This window comes from Chiloscyllium plagiosum, chromosome 24 (genome assembly GCF_004010195.1).
Source record: "Chiloscyllium plagiosum isolate BGI_BamShark_2017 chromosome 24, ASM401019v2, whole genome shotgun sequence".
In the NCBI taxonomy this organism is placed as follows: domain Eukaryota; kingdom Metazoa; phylum Chordata; class Chondrichthyes; order Orectolobiformes; family Hemiscylliidae; genus Chiloscyllium; species Chiloscyllium plagiosum.
In genome coordinates this window covers 9,786-31,341 of record NC_057733.1, presented here as the reverse complement: position 1 = coordinate 31,341, position 21,556 = coordinate 9,786, and positions in this window count along the sequence as shown.

The window sequence follows — 21,556 nt, the reverse complement described above, 5'->3', positions numbered from 1 at the left end:
TTAACTTTTCTAGCACTCTCTCTTTCGTAATGGCAACCATACTCAACTCAGCCCCGTGACACCCTTTAATTTTTGGGATATTATTCATGTCTTCCACTGTGAAAACTGACGCAAAGTATTTGTTAAGTTCTCCTGCTATTTCCTTATCTCCCATCACTAGGCTTCCTGCATCAGTTTGAAGTGGCCCAATGTCTACTTTTGCCTGTCGTTTGTTTCTTATGTACTGAAAGAAACTTTTACTATTATTTCTAATATTATTGGCTAGCCTACCTTCATATTTGATCCTCTCCTTTCTTATTACACTCTTTGTTATCCTCTGTTTGCTTTTGTATCCCTCCCAATCTTCTTATTTCCCACTGTTCTTAGCCACTTTATAGGATCTCTCTTTTTCTTTAATACATTTCCTGACTTCCTTTGTCATCCAAGGTTGTCTAATCCCTCCCCTGTTAATCTTTCTTTTCTTGGGAATGAACCTCTGTACAGTGTCCTCAATTATACCTACAAACTCCTGCCATTTTTGCTCTACCGTCTTCCCGGTTAGCCTTTGCTTCCAGTCTATTTTAGTCAGTTCCTCTCTCATGCCCTCATAATTACCTTTATTCAACTGTAACACCATTACATCCGATTTTGCCTTCTCCCTTTCAAACTCCAGACTGAACTCTATCATATTATGGTCGCTACTTCCTAAGGGTTCCCTTACTTTAAGATCTTTTATAGAGTCTGGTTCATTGCAAAGCACTAGGTCCAGAATAGCCTGCTCTCTTGTGGGCTCCACGACAAGCTGTTCCAAAAAGCCATCCTGTAAGCATTCCATGAATTCCCTTTCTTTAGATCCACTAACAACATTATTTACCCAGTCCACCTGCATATTGAAGTCTCCCATGATCAATGTAACCTTGCCTTTCTGACATGCCTCCTCTGTTTCCCGGTACATGTTGCATCCCTGGTCCTGACCACTGTTAGGAGGTCTATACACAACTCCAATTATGTTTTTTTTGCCTTTGTGGTTCCTCAATTCCACCCACACAGACTCCACATCATCCGACGCTATGTCATTCAATACCATAGATTTAATTTTGTTCTTAACTAACAAGGCAACCCCACCCCCTCTGCCCTTTCGATAAGTTGAAAAACCATGGAGGTTTAACTGCCAGTCCTGACCCCCCTGTAACCAAGTCTCTGTGATGACCTTTAAAAGGTTGTGACCTTTAAAAGGGCAGCACGGTGGTACAGTGGTTAGCACTGCTGCCTCGCAGCGCCAGAGACCTGGGTTCAATTCCCGCCTCAGGCGACTGTGTGGAGTTTGCACGTTCTCCCAGTGTCTGCATGGGTTTCCTCCGGGTGCTTCGGTTTCCTCCCACAGTCACAAAGCTGTGCAGGTCAGGTGAATTGGCCATGCTAAATTGCCCGTAGTGTTAGGTGAAGGGGTAAATGTAGGGGTATGGGTGGGCTTTGCTTTGGCGGGTCGGTGTGGACTTGTTGGGCCGAAGGACCTGTTTCCTCACTAAGTAATCTAATCAAGTTATTTATCATCAGATTAGATAGATTCTTGATCAGGAGAATCAACGGTAATATGGAAATGTCAGGAAAGCAAACATGCAGATTGTCAGATCAGCCACGATCCCACTATAATATGGAGTAAAGGGCCGATCAGCCTACTCCTGCTCCTATTGCTTATGGTCTCAAAGGATGAAGCTTTAATCTCTTTTAAAAAAGCAGAATAAATGGTCAAAAGAAACCCGACAGCTGCAAGAGAGAAATCAGACAACAGAGCAAGCCTTTCAGATTTGCCTCAAACAGGAACTTCTTATATCTCGCAAACAAATCAGTGATAAACAGGAATTAAATCAGCACCATTACATCAGGCACAGAGAATGTTTCAGATGAGGGAAAAAAAACATGCACAACACACAATCCTCATCTTAGCTCCTCTGTTCAAGAAGAAACCAAGATACAGCAGAAGAGATATAAAAAACACAGAAACATGTCCTATTCCAGTGACACAAGCCTATTTCAAAGTGGACTTTCACAGAGTCAGCAGACTTGTTGTTTACTTAAGAAGTAATCTTTGCAATAGTTTTGTTTTACTTAATAAACTATAAGGAAATTCATTAAGATTGCCAGGACCATATTAACTTTTAAAATTTGAATTGTGAATTGGTTAATTTTAATGTTGAGATCATTGGTTACAGTTGCCATTTTACAGAGTGAGAGATCAGGTCAACCCCTGATGCTCATACAATATGCAGAAAGCATGTGTGGGGCCAGCATGCAGCAAGACCAAACTGTGCATGGCCCTCCATTCACTGCAATGCAACACTGCACATAAACAAAGTTTAAAAAGGAGAGGAAGGAAATCCAGCAGCATTTTGTGTGGTTTGTAGCAAATCAACATTTCTTTAAAATGCTGTGTTACTGAACATGAACAGAGTGGAATGAATAAAGAAATGCTCATTACACTTCTTTACCATGCACAGCCTTTCCCTTAGTTTGGATATGACTTTCCCTAAATGCTCCAAAAGCTGTTAATTATAAACATCTTTACATTTGAAGCATTATCTTTTTGATTTAAAAGGAAGATCAGTTGTAGGTAAATTTTCCACATTTTCAAGTTTAAAAAATGTGTAATCAGTTCTTTCACGAGTCAATGGAACAAATTTGAAACAATACTCCAAATAACATACATCTGTAGCAGCTTCACAAATACAGTATTAAAATAAGGCAATATCTGCCAGAAGCTTCCCTCATGGAACTCAGAGTTGAGGGATGTTATAAGCAGTCACGACGTGTGGCTTCACTGGTATCCTACTCAAGAAATTCCAAAGACACTCAACCCTCAGAGAGAAAAAAAGTTTCCTCATCTGTTTTAAATGGGCACCACCTTATTTTTGAACTATGACCTTGGTTCTAGACTCTCCCCAAAGAGGAAACATCCTTTCCACATCCACTCTGTCAAGTCCCCTCAAGATCCTATATGTTTCAATGAAGTCACCTCCGACTCTTCTAACCTCCACAGGCTATCATAAGGCAATTACTCATTCCAGATAAATGTATAGTAAACTTGTTGTGGTTCTGCTCGCCAAGCTGGAAATTTTTGTTGCAAACGTTTCGTCCCCTGTCTAGGTGACATCCTCAGTGCTTGGGAGCCTCCAGTGAAGCGCTTCTGTGGTGTTTCCTCCGGCATTTATAGTGGCCTGTCCCTGCCGCTTCCGGTTGTCAGTTTCAGCTGTCCACTGTAGTGGCCGGTATATTGGGTCCAAGTCTATGTGTTTGTTGATGGAGTTTGTGGATGAATGCCATGCCTCTAGGAATTCCCTGGCTGTTCTCTGTCTGGCTTGCCCTATGATAGTAGTGTTGTCCCAGTCGAATTCAACTAGCCACGAAACGACACGACCAACTATCCTGAGCAGCCACACACGCAGACAACAAGCAAAATGAATTCGACTGGGACAACACTACCATTATAAGGCAAGCACAAGCAACATGAATTTGGCTGGGACAACACTACCATTATAGGGCAAGCGAAACAGAGAACAGCCAGGGAATTCCTAGAAGCTTGGCACTCATCCACAAACTCCATCAACAAACACATCGACCTGGACCCAATATACCGGCCACTACAGCGGACAGCTGAAACTGACAACCGGAAGCGGCAGGGACAGGCCACTATAAATGCCGGAGGAAACACCACAGAAGCGCTTCACAGGAGGCTCCCAAGCACTGAGGATGTCACCTAGACAGGGGACGAAACGTTTGCAACAAAAATTTCCAGCTCGGCAAATAGAACCACAACAACGAGCACCCGAGCTACAAATCTTCTCCCAAACTTTATAGTAAACCTTCTCTGCAGTCTTCCAGGTTCAACTGCAGCTGGTATTCTTATGGTGCAGTGAGAAGGCACTGTGTTGTTGAAAGTGCTTCATTCCAATAAAATATTTTGTTCCCTTTCCAATGAAATGTTTCATATGTGTTATTAAAATGTCCTCCTCGAGATCAGGTGCTATCTTTACATTGTGTTAAGAGGAAGCTGAACATTCACACTGCGAACGCTTGCCTATGCCCATGGTTGCAATGCTGGTGTAATTGTCATTGGCGAGACTGCTGGAGGTTATTCACTTATCCTCCCACTTGCCTTTGAATATGCAGCAGAGAAAGCCTCACCGCTATGTGTCCCACTGCGACTAGAACAATGTTGGAAGAACCTGCAGTTGAACAATGCCTCATCCAAAAACTAACAGGGAGACATTGATCATAGAACCCCTGCTGCAGAGGAGAGGAAAGTGGAAGGAAAGAGAACAGAGTCCTGGCTGGAGAAACCCCCATCCCTCCATCAGGGTGCAACAGCTGCCCTCTCTGCCCTAAACCCCTCAGAGTGGCTCCAGTATTGGCCAGTTCTGTCATCTGGGGACCCACTATTCACGAGGTCTGGAAGACATTAGCCCCATTATAAGGGACTGGTGATGATGTCACCATCACTCCAATAAGGTATGAAGCAGAGTCCCACCAATTGTCACTTCTGATATACTTCAAGCGCATGTTTAGTGCATCGCGTTGAGAGCTGGAAGTTCCTAGTGTTCTGGCTTATATTCCTTAAGCATATAATATATTATTTCACAGGGAAGAAAATATAAAAGTAGGGAGGTTTTGACAAACCTTCACAAGGCACTAGTCAGAGCACAGCTGAAAATGTGTTGCTGGAAAAGCGCAGCAGATCAGGCAACATCCAAGGAACAGGAGAATCGACGTTTCGGGCATAAGCCCTTCTTCAGGAATGAGGAAAGTGTGTCCAGCAGGCTAAGATGCTGAATGCTGAAGGGCTTTTGCCCGAAACGTCGATTTCGCTGCTCCTTGGATGCTGCCTGAACTGCTGTGCTCTTCCAGCACCACTAATCCAGATTATTGAAAACTGTATTCAGTTCTGCTATAATATGCGGTTCTTCAACGCAAATTGGCTTAAACGCGATTGAAGAATTTAGATTGTTATTTATAGAACGCAAACTTTCCTTACCTGTATTGGCTATAAGACGATTCCAGCCCCATGAGTTTAAATGGAGTGACTATTGCCTGATTTTCTTATAATGTGAGAATACATGGGAACAGAGCTATCATGTTATATCAGGACTGACTGTACAGGATTCTTAAGAGTTCTTGATATGGTAGATGAGGAGAAGTTGTCTTCCATCATGAGAGCTTCTGAGACCAGATGGCACAATCTCAGAATAAAGGGGTTGTACATTTAAGAGATGAAGAGGAATTTCTTCTCTCACAAGGTAGTGAATCGGAGGAGTTCTTTACCATAGAGGGCGGTTGAGGCTGAGTTATTAATTATATTCAAGGCTTATATTTTGGAAGTCAAATACACTACATCTATTGGCTGTCTTTCAATAGTTCTGTTCATTATCCCTTCAAAAGTAGTGTGACCAGAGATGTATCCATCAAACCCCATGCGCTGATTGACTAATTTTTTTTCCTTTCAGGTTAGCAGTTCTGTAAAGACTTTCCATGGATCTTTCAGGTGCTCTTTTACTGAGGCATAGAAGATAAAGTCTATCCATATCCAAAGCAGTCAGGAGGATATGATGACACATGCAGGAGTCTAATTTAGCTGAGAAAGAAAGTCAGTTCATGTTTAAGTGTATTACAAACATTTACTGTTAGCAGTTTCATCTTGTCTTCAAAGTTGCTAGATTCTTGACTAAATTCACACATTTAAATAATTTGTAGCTGTGGCCAGATCTGCAAAATATTCACTGGAAACAATGTTAGAGGCCACCGTGGGCGGCACGGTGGCACAGTGGTTAGCACTGCTGCCTCACAGCGCCAGAGACCCGGGTTCAATTCCCGCCTCAGGCGACTGTCTGTGTGGAGTTTGCACGTTCTCCCCATGTTTGCGTGGGTTTCCTCCCACAGTCCAAAGATGTGCAGGTCAGGTGAATTGGCCATGCTAAATTGCCCATAGTGTTAGGTAAGGGGTAAATGTAGGGGTATGGGTGGGTTGCGCTTCGGCGGGTCGGTGTGGACTTGTTGGGCCGAAGGGCCTGTTTCCACACTGTAATGTAATCTAAAAATCTAATTCAGCAGATCTGGCAGCATCTGTGGAGAGATTAGATTAGATGATTAGATTACCTACAGTACAGGAAACAGGCCCTTTAGCCCAACGAGTCCACACCGACCCTCCGAAGAGTAACCCACCCAGACCCATTTCCCTCTGACTATGCACCTAACACAATGGGCAATTTAGCATGGCCAATTCCCTTGACCTGCACATCTTTGGACTGTGGGAGGAAACAGGACCACCCGGAGGAAACCCATGCAGACATGGGGAGTCACCCGAGGCTGGAATCGAACCCGCGTCCCTGGCGCTGTGAGGCAGCAGTGCTAACCACTAAGCCACCGTGCAGCCCTGAAGAAGGTCACTGAACTCGAAACATTAAGTCTGTTTCTCTCTCTGCAATATCTGCTCTCCTCCACAGATTAGTTGCTGTGGTTCTGTTCGCCGAGCTGGAAGTTTTTGTTGCAAACGTTTCGTCCCCTGGCTAGGCGACATCATCAGTGCTTGGGAGCCTCCTGCGAAGCGCTTCTTTGATGTTTCCTCCGTGTTTATAGTGGTCTGTCCCTGCCGCTTCCGGTTGTCAGTTTCAGCTGTCCGCTGTAGTGGTTGGTATATTGGGTCCAGGCCGATGTATTTGTTGATGGAGTTTGTGGATGAATGCCATGCCTCTAGGAATTCCTTGGCTGTTCTCTGTCTGGCTTGCCCTATGATAGTAGTGTTGTCCCAGTCGAATTTATGTTGCTTATTGTCTGCGTGTGTGACTACTAAGGATAGCTGGTCGTGTCGTTTCGTGGCTAGTTGATGTTCGTGTATGCGGATTGTTAGCTGTCTTCCTGTTTGTCCTATATAGTGTTTTGTGCAGTCCTTGCATGGTATTTTGTACACGATATTAGTTTTGTTCATGCTGGGTATCGAGTCCTTCGTTCTGGTGAGTTGTTGTCTGAGCGTGGCTGTTGGTTTGTGTGCCGTTATGAGTCCTAGGGGTCGCAGTAGTCTGGCTGTCAGTTCCGAGATGCTCCTGATGTATGGTAGTGTGGCTAGTCCTTTTGGTTGTGGTATGTCCTCGTTCCGTGGTCTTTCTCTTAGGCATCTGTTGATGAAGTTGCGCGGGTATCCGTTTTTGGTGAATACCTTGTATAGGTGTTCCTCTTCTTCTTTTTGCAGTTCTGGTGTACTGCAGTGTGTTGTGGCCCTTTTGATTAGTGTCCTGATGCAGCTTCGTTTGTGTGTGTTGGGTTGGTTACTTTCATAGTTTAGGATTTGGTCTGTGTGTGTGGCTTTCCTGTATACCCTTGTAGTGAATTCTCCGTTCGGTGTTCTCTGTACCATCACGTCTAGGAATGGGAGTTGGCTATCCCTTTCTTCTCTCGTGAATCGGATTCCTGCGAGTGTGGCGTTGATGATCCGGTGTGTTTTTTCCACAGATTAGTCTCCAACCAACACGCCTGAAATGGCTTCTTTCTCAGCCAGGTCCAGTGCTGAAGGTGGGCACAACCAGAATCAAATCCGGGATTCGTGGTGGGTTTGGTCCTTGGTCAGCAGTTCTATAACAACTTTCCTTGACCTGTAATACACTGTCCTGGTTTTATGGTGGTCAACACTTCACTGACTTGCTGAGTGCTGCTTTGCACTGTTTGAACAGATTCCACATTAAGTTTGGCAAGTCTCCGAACTTTCTGCCAATATCACCAAGAGATCCATAAAGAAGTATGCCATCTATTTTCCCTTACAATTTTCAGTACATTAGTCTGTCCTGAATTTCAACAGCCAGTATTATGCAGTACTGCTTAAATATTTTGTCCAATTCATGCTGTAATTTTTAGCCGCCAACTTCTGACTTCATTATGCTTCAAAAAGTGTTACTGCCTGCAAATTTACATCCAGACTGGTACCAGCCCACTGATGCAGATTGGAAACAGTAGCAGTTCCAATAATGCAAACTCCTACTAAAAATGTGTTCCACTGCCAACTACCTACTTGACATAACTACAATGAGTCAGCCTGACAAGGAAAGGGGCAAAGCCAGCAAAGTGGAGATACACAGATGTAAAATATACTAATTCACATTGCTTGATTTTTTTTGGAGGGTGGGCGGCACGGTGGCACAGTGGTTAGCACTGCTGCCTCACAGCGCCAGAGACCCGGGTTCAATTCCCACCTCAGGCGACTGACTGTGTGGAGTTTGCACGTTCTCCCCGTGTCTGCGTGGGTTTCCTCCGGGTGCTCCGGTTTCCTCCCACAGTCCAAAAGATGTGCAGGGTCAGGTGAATTGGCCATACTAAATTGCCCGTAGTGTTAGATAAGGGGTAAATGTAGGGGTATGGGTAGGTTTCGCTTAGGCGGGTCGGTGTGGACTTGTTGGGCCGAAGGGCCTGTTTCCACACTGTAATCTAATCTAATCTAAAAAAAAATCATTTTTGAACTGTGAGCAGAGTCATGGAAGATTATAGTTAGTAAATGAAAATAATCTGCTACATTTGGCTAAAATTAATGGTTGGCCAGGCAGTTACAGAATATTAATTTATGAATTTTACATTCCAGGCAAGAAAGCATTCTACAGATCAGAGTTATGTGCTTTCTACTAGTTCCACAAGATACAAGGTTACATCATCATAATAGAACCATTAGTCCCACTTCAATCAAGTTGCATTATTTAACCCCAATGTACACTAACAGTGAGGAATGCAACACATTGCGAAATTATATACTAGTGATTGGGCCAAGGTTGGATGGAGTGGGGTGTAAAAATGAATTCTGTTTCCAGTCCATACCAGCTCAAAAAACACTGCATTCAAGTTACTGCAATTCAAAAGTTAAGCTCATTCCCCAATTTTTCCCATATATTTCTCCACTTTAATGTTGATCAATTTAAATATCTGTACCATGCAATTGCTGAAATTAACAACATGGAACTATTAGACCCCTATGGAAAGTTTAATTTCTGTATCCCTATCTTCACAATTCAATGGTAGCCAATTCTCCATCCTTCAAACTCCAGCTGGCCTAAACTTGAGCAGTTTCTATATCCGCACCCATTACCCTTGCTCTACAGTGACTTTTACTTCCCTCAACGGTTCTACCAATGTAAAATTCTCAAACATTCATGGCCACATGCCTCCCTATGCCTTAACTTCCTCTACACTGACAACATCCCCCATTCTAAACTATCGTTCCTCGAAACTGCAGAGTCCTTCCATAACTAATTTGCATATTAAAACAGGATTACTACTAATGAACAATAGAACTACAATCCTCTCCAGGGTTAAGTGACAGAACTGTGATCACCAAGTTCAAATAATTCAGACTGAATTACTGACTTAAATTAATGAATAATCATTTAATATTCTTTACAAGTAACCAGACTTTGAATTTAGTCTATTCCCTAATTTTCTCCATTTTTCTCTGCTGTCTTCATCTCTTCCACTTCTGTACTGTCTTCTCATGATGCCTGCACCATCTCAGAGCCTGAGAGAGCAATGAGCCACTTCCTTATATTAATCAGGTCAACGTTTCACCCATACAGATCACCAAACTGAACAAAGTAAATGATTAACACAATAAGGAAGAAAAATGAACGAAGGTGTTTTTTGGAACTTGTTAGCTTCATTCAAGTTTTAGCTAATATTTGAACAATTGTAATAGGTTTGAAGACAGTTCAATAACAGAACTGAATTGTAAAAATCAGGAAATCTCAGAATCTGCAGCAATGAGTTTGCAACAGGAGGACAACACATCCTGGAAAGAGCTTTAAGATGCAAGATTGTTTTCTGAACTCAAACAGTTTTAAAGTACAAAGTTTTTGGTTTGTCCTCTTTCTTTAAAGGTAAAGGTAGTTCCTGCATTGCTGCCACTTCTTTTGGAAAAGGAGCAGAGCCCAACAACCAATACCTTTGAACATGTGTGCACCTTAATCGATTTACACAATAATCTGAATACAACCAGTGCAATAACAAACACCCTTTATACCTACAGTTTTCTGCTAGTAAACAATAACCGTCTTGGCAAAAAGTCATTGGACAAGGGGATAAAGCTCTTTCATTCATTTGGCTGATTTTTGCAAATGAAGTTGGTTCAATCTCTAATCTCTATATGGAGACTTCAAGAAGACAGGCATGAGAGTACATAACAGTGACTTTACGCTCAGCATCCTTGGTTTTGTGCACACAGACATCAACTATGCTTTGAAACAGAACAATCGAGACTAGAGACCATGGTCACAAATATGAAAGAATGACAGGAGAAATACATTACTGCCATTTACCACTGAGCAGCAATGAAAATCCATTGAGGAGGAAGGAGACAGAGACTTGCTTCAGTGGAAGTAAGATACATTGGACAGGTGACAATAACTCAGTTTCTTACTCGCAAAATATTAACAACTTCTGGAAAAATCATCAAGTAAACTAGAAAGAAATTGTTACGCATGAAAAATCTCTTTCAATTGCAGATGCCAGTTACCGACTCTCCTTTACACATAGCTGCAGGAAAGGGAAAATTATACAAATAGTGAGGGTAATGTCACCTTATCTCACACCCCGTTTTATAAAATTGTTTTTGATCAGTTTTCTGGTGATCAGGGTTTCCAAGTATCATTAGTACGGCTGGGCACAGCAATTCCACTTCTGGCAACCAGTCATTCATTAGTAAGGATAGAAATGCATGAAGGAGGCAGTTTAGAAATAACCTATAGTCTTGCCATAATGTACATTTTTGTTTTAAATGAATGCATGGATTTTGCCCGTACCAACCTACCTAGTGTCTCACTCCATATGTAGAGACTAACCAGCAATTTAAACTGGCCTTTAATTACTTGTCTATTGTGCTCTGTTGATCCTAGATCTATCTTTTCTGCAATGATTACAATTTGATAGACAGAGGGGGAGGAATACCAATGGTTATCTCTAGTCTTGCCTTAAATTCAGCTCACTGCTTGATTACAATAAAACCATATGAACAGAAGTAGGCCAATCAGCCCTTCAAGCCATTTAACTAGATCATAGTTGATCTGATGATCCTCACATTCACTTTCCGGCTCCTTCCCTGTAACCCATGATTCCCCTAATGATCAAGAATTTATCTAGCTCAGCCTTAAATATATACAACTCTGTCTCCACAAAGACTTAAACCTCAGAGAGGAAATTGCTCCACATTTCAATCTTAAATTGACACCCCTTAGTGGATATCAGCCTTTGGTCTAATGAAAAATACAGGAGGATTAAATTTAGGCCTTTAGTCCCACTTTGCATTCAACGAAATCCCAGCTGATCAACTTCAATCTGTTTTCCTGCATTACCCCTGTATTCAATGTTTATAATATTAAAAATCTGTTCACCTCAGACTGAAATATACTCAATGACTGAGCTATCACAGCTGCCCGGGTAAAGAATTCCAAAGATTCACCACTCTCTTAGTAAAGAGGATTCTTGTCATCTCAATCCTAAACAGCCTGCCTCTTATTGTAAGACACTGTTGCTTGATTCTAGACACCTCAACCTGGAGAAGATGTCCTTCCTGCATCTATTTTGCTAATCTCTGCAACAATATGCAAAAACATAGAAAATAGCAACAGCAATAGGCCATTTGGCCCTTTTAGCCTGACCACCATTCAATATGATCATGGCTGATCATCCAACTCGGTATCCTGTTCCTGCTTTCTCACATATTTTGATCTCTTTAATCCCAAGAATGATATCGAACCATCTTGAAAACACAATACCTTGGTATCAACCATTTTCTGTGGGGGAGAATTCCATGGGCTTAGCTATTCAGCTCAGTTCTAAAAACCTTTCCCATATCCTTAGATTCTGATAATTGGTTCTGAACTTATGGTCATTGGGAAGTTCCTTCCTGCCTGCACCCTGACGAGTCCTGTTTAGAATTTTATAGATTTATCTCTAAATTCTACCCATATTCTTCTAAACACCACTGAATATAATCCTAATCAATCCAGTCTCTCTTCCTACATCAGTCCTGCCATCCCAGGAATCAGTCTGGTAAATCTTTGCTGCATGCTCTCCACAGCCAGAACATTCTTTAGCACTGCTGCCTCACAGCGCCTGAGACCCGGGTTCAAATCCAGTCTCTCTTCCTACATCAGTCCTGCCATCCCAGGAATCAGTCTGGTAAATCTTTGCTGCATGCTCTCCACAGCCAGAACATTCTTCCTCAGATAAGGAGATCAAAGCTGCATAGTTGTGATCTTGATAAAGCCTTGCATAATTGCAGCAAGATAGCCCTACTGTATACTCAAATCCTCTCACTATGAAGGCTAACATGTAATTTGCCACCTTCACTGCCTGCTGCATCCACATGCCTACCTTCAAGGTACTGCATTTTGGGAAAGCAAATCTTACTGTTAAGTATATAAGTCCTGCTAAGGTCCTAGGGAGTGTTGCTGAATAAAGAGACCTTGGAGTGCAGGTTCATAGCTCCTTGAAAGTAGAGTCGCAGGTAGATAGGGTAGTGAAGGCGACGTTTGGTATGCCTTCCTTTATTGGTCAGAGTACTGAGTACAGGATTCAGGGAGCCATGTTGCAGCTATACAGGACATTGGTTAGGCCACTGTTGGAATACTGCATGCAATTCTGCTCTCCTTCCTATTAGAAAGATGTTGTGAAACTTGAAAGGGTTCAGAAGAGATTTACAAGGATGTTGCCAGGGTTGGAGGATTTGAGCTACAGGGAGAGGTTGAATAGGCTGAGGCTGTTTTCCCTGGAGCGTCGGAGACTGAGGGGTGACCTCATAATGACTTATAAAATCATGAGGGGCATGGATGGGATAAATAGGCATAGTCTTTTCCCTGGGGTGGGGGAATCTAGAACTAGACGGCATAGGTTTAGGATGAGAGGCAAAAGATATAAAAGAGACCTAAGGGGCAACATTTTCACGCAGAGGGTGGGACGTGTGTGGAATGAGCTGCCAGAGGAAGTGGTGGAGGCTGGTACAATTGCACGTTTAAAAGGCATTTGGATGGGTATATGAATAGGAAGGGGTTTGGAGGGATATGTGCCGGGTGCTGGCAAGTGGGACCAGATTGGGTTGGGATATCTGGTCAGCATGGACGGGTTGGATTGGAGAGTCTGTTTCCGTGCTGTACATCTCTATTACTGTATGACTGATGTACAAGACAACCCAGGACTTGTTGTACTTCCCTCTTTTCCAATCTAGCACCATTCAGAAATAATGTCTCTTCCTGTTTTTGCTGAAGTGGATAACCTCACATTTATCCACATTTTACTTCATCTACCATGCATTTCCCTACTCACTCAACTTGTCTAAATCACAGTGAAACATCTCTTCATCGTCCTCAGGAGTACACCTTCCCAACTCAGCTATTCGTCATCTGCATACTTGGAGAAATTCCATCATCTAAGTTAACATATATTGTGAATAGCTGGGGTCAAAAGGAGGAGGCATATGTTAGGTATAGACAGCTGGGATCGAGTGAATTCCTTTAGGTGTATAATGGCAGTTGGAGTATGCTCAAGAGGACAAAAGGGGGACATCAGATAGCTTTCACAAATAGGGTTAAGGAGAATTCAAAGAGATTCTAGAAATATATTAAGGATGAAAGAGTAACTAGGAGAGAAAAGGCCATCTATGAGTGGAACCACAGGAGAGGCTGATATACTGAACAAGTATTTCGTGTCAGTATTTACTGTGGAGGAGGATATGGAAGTTAGAGAACTTGGAGGAATAAATAGTGATATTTTGAACATTGTCCATATTTCTGACGTAGTGGTGCTGAATGTCTTAAATGCCTGAAGATGGATACATCTCTAGGACCTAATCAGGCCTAACTCAGATCTGCGAGAGAAGCTAGGGAAGTGCTTGCTGGGCCTCTTGCTATCAATAGTCATGGTTGAGGTATTGGAAGATTGTTGGTTGGCTAACATGGTGTCATTATTTAAGAAAGGTGGTATGGAAAGGCCAGGGACCTCTGGACTGGCAAGCATGAGGTCAGTGGTGGGTACATTCTTGAAGGGAATTCGGAGGACCAGGATTTATATGTATTTGGGAAGGCAAAGACTGATTAGGGATAGTCAACATGGCTTTCTGCATTGGAAATTTTGTCTCATTAATTTGATTGAGTTTTTGAAGTAAAAGAAATGATTGATGAAAACAGAGTGGTGGACGTTGTCTATATGTACTTCAGTTAAGCGTTCAACAATGCTTCACATGATAAGACTGCTAACAAGGCTAAATCACATGGACTCCAGGGAGAGGTAGCCACATGGATACAAACTTGGCTTGAAGGTAGGAGACAAAGGGTGGTGTTGGAAGGTTGCTCTTTGGATTGGAAGCCTGTGAGCAGCGCTGTGCCACAAGGATCGGTGTGGGTTCACTACTTTTTATCATTTATGCAAATGATTTGGATGTGAATATAGGATGAATGGTTAGTAAGTTTACAGATGACACATTGATGGTGTAGTGGACAGTGAAGGAAGTTATCTCAGAATACCTTTAGCAGATTGGCAGAAGAACCACAGATGGAGTTTAAATTAGATAAATGCGAGATGTTGCATTTTGATAAGGCAAATCATGGTAGGACTTATACACTTAATGTTAAGGTCCTAAGAAGTGTTACCGAACAAAGAAACCTTTGGATGCAGGTTCACTGTTCATTGAAGGTTGAATCGCAGGCAGACAGATTGGTGAAGACAGTGTGTTGTATGCTTGCCTTTATTGATCAGAGCATTGAATGTAGGAGTTGGGATGTCATGTTGTGGCTGTACAGGACATTGGTTAGGCCACTTTTGGAATACTGCATTCAATTTTGGTCTCCGCTATAGGAAAGACGTTAAACTTGAAACAGTTCAAAAAAGATTTGCAAGAATATTGCCAGTGTTGGAGGTTTTGAGCTCAAGTGAGAGAGGCTGAATAGACTGGGGCTGTTTTCCCTGGAGTGTCGGAGGCTGAGGGGTGACCTTATAAGGGTTTATAAAATCATGAGGGGTTGGATAGGGTGAATAGCCACTATTTATTGCTCATCCCTAAACGCATCTTGACGGCCACATGTTGTAGGTAGACCCACAATGCAGTGAGGAAGGAATTCTAGGATTTGGATCCAGCTTGGCTAGGGGAGTGGTAAGTTCTGACATACAAGTCTTCAGTACAATTGCTAGAATGTTATCAGGGACCACAGTTTTGGCACTATTCTGGAACTCCAACTGTTTCTTGATATCACATGGAGCCAATCAAATTGGCTAAAGACTGTTATCAGAAATGCTGGGGACCACTGGATGATGCCAAGATGGATCATTCACTTCTGGCTGAAGATTGCTGTGAATGCTTCAGCCGCACCTTTTGCACTGATGTGTTGGGCTCTTCCTTCATTAGGGATGGGGATATTTGTGAAGCTTCCGCCTTCAGTGAATTGTTTAATTGTGCACCACCATTCATGACTGGATGTGGCAGGACTACAGAGCTTAGATCTGATTTGTTGGTTGTGGGATCGCTTAGCTGTATCATTTGCTGGATGTAAGTTTGCTCGCTGAGCTGGAAAGTTTGTTTTCAGACATTTTGTCGCCAATCGGAAATGACTGCCAGACCTCTTGGCGTCATGGTAACCCACCAATACACTAAAACAGCAGCTAATGAACTTAAAAGGCCCTAAACAGACAACCAAAGCTAATGTCATTTACAAAATACTTTGCAAGAACTGTAACAAATGCTACATTGGACAAACAGGCAGAAAACTAGCCACCAGAATACATTAACATCAGCTAGCCACAAAAAGACATGATGCTCTCTCGCTCGTATCCTTACATACAGATGAGGAAGGACACCATTTTAACTGGGACAACACATCCATCCTAGGACAAGCCAAACAGAGATGTGCACGAGAATTCCTGGAAACATGGCATTCCATCCAGAACTCTATCAACAAACACATGGATCCCATTTACCACGTCACCCCATGAAATGATGTCATCAAACCAAGAAAGCCTAAACACAAATAAAAAGTGGGCCATACCACCAGCGCTTCACCGGAGGCTCACTGATGATGTTACCTAGTATGGTGACGAAATCTCTGAAAACAAACCTTCCAGCTCAGCGAGCAAACTTATATCCAGAACCTCAACCTGAGCTACAAATCTTCTCAAAACTCTCTCACTTGCTGCTTATACCGCTTGGCACACAACTAGTCCCGTTGGGAGCTTCACCAAGCTGACACCTCATCTTCAGCTATGCCTGGTGCTGCTCCTAGCATGCCCTCCTGCACTCTCCACTGAACCAGGGTTGATCCTCTGGCTTGATGGAAATGATAGAGTGAGGGATATGTAGGCCACTTGGTTGCATATCGTGCTGCAGTACAATTCTGTAACTGTTAATGACCCACAGGGATGCCCAGCCTTGAGTTGCTGGATCTGTTTGAGGTTTGTCCGATTTAGTACAGTGATAGTGTCACATATGATAGAAGGTATTCTCAAAGTGAAGGTGGGATTTTATCACCACAAGGATTGTGCGGTCATCGCTCTTAATATTCCAATATTGACATTGAGAGATGCACCTACAGCTGACAGATTGGTAAGGATGAGGTCAAGTATATTTTTCCATCATCTTCTTGGTTCCCTGACCACCTGCCACAGGCCCAGTCTAGCAACTATGTCCTTTAGGACGCAGCCAGCTCAATCAGTAGTCCTGCTGCCGAGCCACTCTTGATGGTGGTTATTGAAATCCCCCACCCAGAGGACATTTTGCGCCCATTCCACCCTCAGTGCTTCCTCCAAATGTTGGTAAACATGGAGGAGTACTGATTCATTAGCCAAGGGAGGATGGTACATAGCAACCAGTAAGAGGTTTCCTTGTCCATGTTTCAGCTGAAGCCAAGAGACTTCATGGTGTCCAGAGTCAATGTTGAAGACACCCAGTGCAACTGCCTCCCAACTGTATCCCATTGTGCTGCCACCTCTGTTGGGTCTGTCCTGCCGGCAGCCCAGGACATACCCAGGGATAGGACATTGCCTGTGAGTGTGACCATGTCAGGCTGCTGCTTGACTAGTCTGTGAGACAGCTCCCAATTTTGGCAGTAGCCCATAAATATTAGCAAGGATGATTTTGCAGGGTTGATAGTGCTGTTTCAGCTGTTGTGTTTTTCTGGTCCTTAGTTCAATGCCAGGTGGTCCATTCAGTTTCATTTCTTTGTAGCAATTGGTACAACAGAATGGTTTGCTCGGCCACTTAAATTTCACCTACATTGCTTTGGGTCTGGAATTGCATGTAGGCCAGACCAGGTGAGGATGACAGATTTCCTTCGCTAGAGTACATCAGTGATCCTGACAAGAGATCTCAGCTGATCAGTGGTTAATTATTTATCTGGTAATTCGCACCTCATTTGGTAATACAAATACAAGATGACCTAAACCAATGGGGATCAATGAGCAAAATGCTGTGAATATTACTTTCTCACCATGAAACCTATTGTCAAAACAAATTGGCCACGGTTTGCCCAAGAACAGTACTGCACAACGTCGAGGACTCCAGTGAAAATTAGGCAATATTAGACAATAATTCATGTTTTTACATGCAGCTCAAATTAACTAATAAAGACAGAATGACATCCATTAAGTTGCTTTCTAACATCTTATACCCAGTCTGCATAGACAGCAACAGCTTAAAATAATTTAATCTAGATTCAACAACGCCATCGGAAATACATGATCTCTACTTCAAAAATTAAGTTCTCCCTTTTAACATCGCTCTGGATTGCTTGGTATTGGTTCCATGAAAGGAGAATTTGGTGTTGACTTCTTAGAAAGACAATTTGTAACTGACTATGTTGAAGCAAATTACACAGATACTAGAATCTATACCGAAAACAACAAGTCTTAGAGGTCACAGTAGGGAAGAATGTAACCATGGAGAGAGAGCAAGCTAACGTTGAGTCTCGAAGGTTCTTCATCAGATGAAGACTCATGTAGACTTGAAACATTAGCTTGCTCTCTTTCCATGGATGCTGTCTGACCCATTGGTTTAAATCATTTTGCATTTGTTGTTTTAAGTACTGACTGCGTAGATACTGTTCGGCACCAGTCATCCTGCTGTCTATTTGTAAATTCAGAGCATGTCAGATGACTTGGCACGTATGGAACAACACAGTGCTTTCAGAACAGGAAGCAGCCACTCTGACTCCCTCAAGACTGTTCTGTCAATCCATCTGCATCCCAATAGCCTTCCCCAACAGAAATCACTAGTGAACATAACTGCTTTAAGGAACATATTGCAGATTTCCAATATCCTCAATGTGAAGAAATGCTTCTTTGCTTCACTCTTGAACAGCTCAACTCTAATTTGACATTGCTTCATTCTATATTTCTCCATTGGATCTAGCTTCTCTTCATGACTCTATTAAATCTGATACTAGTCTTAAAACACCTAAAGAAAAATCTCAGCCATCTAAACTCAAGGAAACACAATCAATTTTCATATGCTTTGTAACCATACCAATTCAGTGTCAGAGTCTATTAACTCAAAATTGCTCAATATAAATGACTTGGCAATCAAGTTATTTTTTAAACCACTTAATTACCACTTTGCTATCTGTGTTGCTTAACACTAATTATAGATAACAGATGTTTAGTGCAACTACTGGCTTGCCTGAAGCAGACTGTAAATTGGTGCTAGCCTGAGGGAACACTGACGTGTGCGCAAAATTTGGAAGCATGGGACCTGACCTTAATGATGTGCACAGACAGCACAATAAGGATGAAAGCCCTGTGATGTTGAAAGGAGTCGATGATTTAATGTGGTAGAACAGAACCTAAATGGAAAAAACTAAATTGAAACAAAATAAACAGCTCAAGACATGGAGCATCGATCCAACGGTTCCCTATTTTCTCACATTTTTTTCATTTCAAACAGGGCAAAATAATGGCAACACTTGCATTCAGACAAGCAAAACTGTTTCATACTAAAAGCCAGCATCCCTGATGCAAAACAAAATGGCATGTATTTAAACAATTATCTGTGATGTGCAGTAGAAACTGCAACATTGTTAGACAGATAGCAGGTAAATGTTTAATACAGACATTATTTTCTTGAATTCAATTAAGCTAACAGACAGAATATTTTTGCTAACATTCAAAGAACTAGCTGCATCAGATCAGTGGTGTTGAATGTCAGTGATTCATCAAACTTACACCTATGCATGTTAGAAACTAACAAAGTGGGACCAGACAAAATCATTGGCCGATCAGTGGAGAAACAAGCAATTTAAAAGGTGAGTCAGACCCTTCAATCTAACTCGCCCATGCTGACCACACTTGCCAAACTAAACTAGTCCCATTTGCCTGCACTTGGCCCATACCCTCTAAATGTTTCCTTTTCACGTATCCAACCAAATGTCTTTTAAATGTTGTACCTGCATATACTATTTCCGCTAGCAATTCATTCCACATATGAACCACTCTGTGTGAAAACGTTGTCCCTCAGGGCCCTTTTCTATCTTTTCTCCTCTCCCCTTAAAAAATGCTCTCTAGTTTTGAACTCTCCCAACCTAGGGAAAAGACCTTTGCTATTCACCTTATCTATGCCCCTCATGATTTTATAAGCCTCTATAAGGTCATCCCTCGACCTCCTACTCGCCACTGGAAATAAAGACCCAACCAATCGAGCCTCTTATAACCGAAAACCTCCAGTCTCAGCAACATTTTAGTAAATCTTTTGTAAACCGTTTCCAATTCAAGAACATCCTTCTTACAGCAGAGTGACCAGAACTGTACACAGTACTCAAAGTGGCATCACCAATATCCTGTACAACCTCAACATGGTGTCCCAACTCCGAGACTCAATGGTCTCAGCAATGAAGGGAATCGTGCTAAACGCCCTAACCATCCTGTCTACCTGTGATGCAACTTTCAAAGGACAATGTACCTGAACCCCTAGGTCGCTCTGTTCAATACATGTCCAGAGCCCTATCATTAACTGGCCTTGTTTTATCAAAATGCAATACCTCACATTTATCCAAATTAAACTCCATCTGCCACTCCTCAGCCCACAGGCCCAATTGATCAAGATCCCTTTATAATCTTAGATAACCTTCTACACTGTTCATTATACACCAATATTGGTGTCATCCACAAACTTACTAATCATGCCACTTAAATTCTTATCCAAATTGTTTACATATATGACAAACAAAAGTGTATCCAGTACCGACCCTTGCGAAGCACTGCTGGTCACAGGCCTCTAGTCTGAAAAACAACCCTCCACCACCACCACCCTGTCTCCAACCATCAAACTAATTTTGCATCCAATTGGCAAGCTCTCCCTGAAGCCCATGTGATCTAACTTTACTAATTAGTCTACCATGCAGAACCTTGTCAAAGGCTTAACTACAGTCCACGAAGACAACATTTACCACTCTGCCCTCAATCTTTTTGGTTATGTCCTCAAAACACGTACTAGAGTTTGTGAGACAATTTCCTATGCACAAAGCCATGCTGGCTATCCCTAATCAATCCTTGCCTCTCTAAATGCACGTTAATCCTCTCTCTCAGAATCCCCTCCAATAACTTACCCGCTGCTGATGTCAAACTCACAGGGCTATATTTCCCAGGTTACTCCTTACAGTCTTTTCTTAAATAAAGGCACAACATTAGCCATCCTCCAATTCTGTGGCACCTCACCCATGACTGTAGATGATACAAACATTTCTGCAAGAAACCCTGTAATTTCTTCCCTAACTTCCCACACATCAGGTCCTAGAGATTTGTCCACCTGTGTGTTTTTAACACCTGCAGCACTTCCTCTTGTGTAATGTGGACTGTTTTGAAGACATCAATATTTCCCAGGGTTCCCCTGCCTCCATTTCTTTATCCAGTGTAAAGACTAACATGAAATATTCATTTGGTATTTCTCACATCTTCTGTGGTTCCACACATGAACAACCTCATTGATCTATTTGCTTCCCAGTTGCTCTTTTGCTCTTAATGTACTTGTAGAATCTCTTTGGATTATCCTTAACCTTAACTGCCAAGGCTATCTCATATCTCCGTTTTGAACTTCCGATTTCCCTCTTAAGAATGCCCCCACACCCCTTATGCTCTTCAAGAGATTCACCTGATCTCAGTTGCCTACACCCAATGTATGATTCCTCCTTATGCCTGACCATACCCTCAATATCATTGTTCCCTACTCTTACCAGCCTTACCCTTCACTCTAACAGGAACACAATGCTTCTGAACTCTCATTATCTCAGTTGAAAGCCTCCCAGGTGCCACTTATCCCTTTACCTGCAAACTGTTTACTCGGGTCAATTCTTGAAAGTTCCTGTCTCATTCTCCAATTAAGAACTTTACATTTTATACAAGGCCTATCCTTTACTGCAACTATTTTAAAACTAATAGAATGATATCACTGGTCCCAAACACCCCAAACAGAGGCTCAGCTCATCTCAAATCTAAAATAAACCAAAGTGAACAGGGAGTGAATGAAACAGCCTTTACAGACATTTGAACAGAATATATACCCCACCCTAGTAACTCATGCCTATTTAGATTA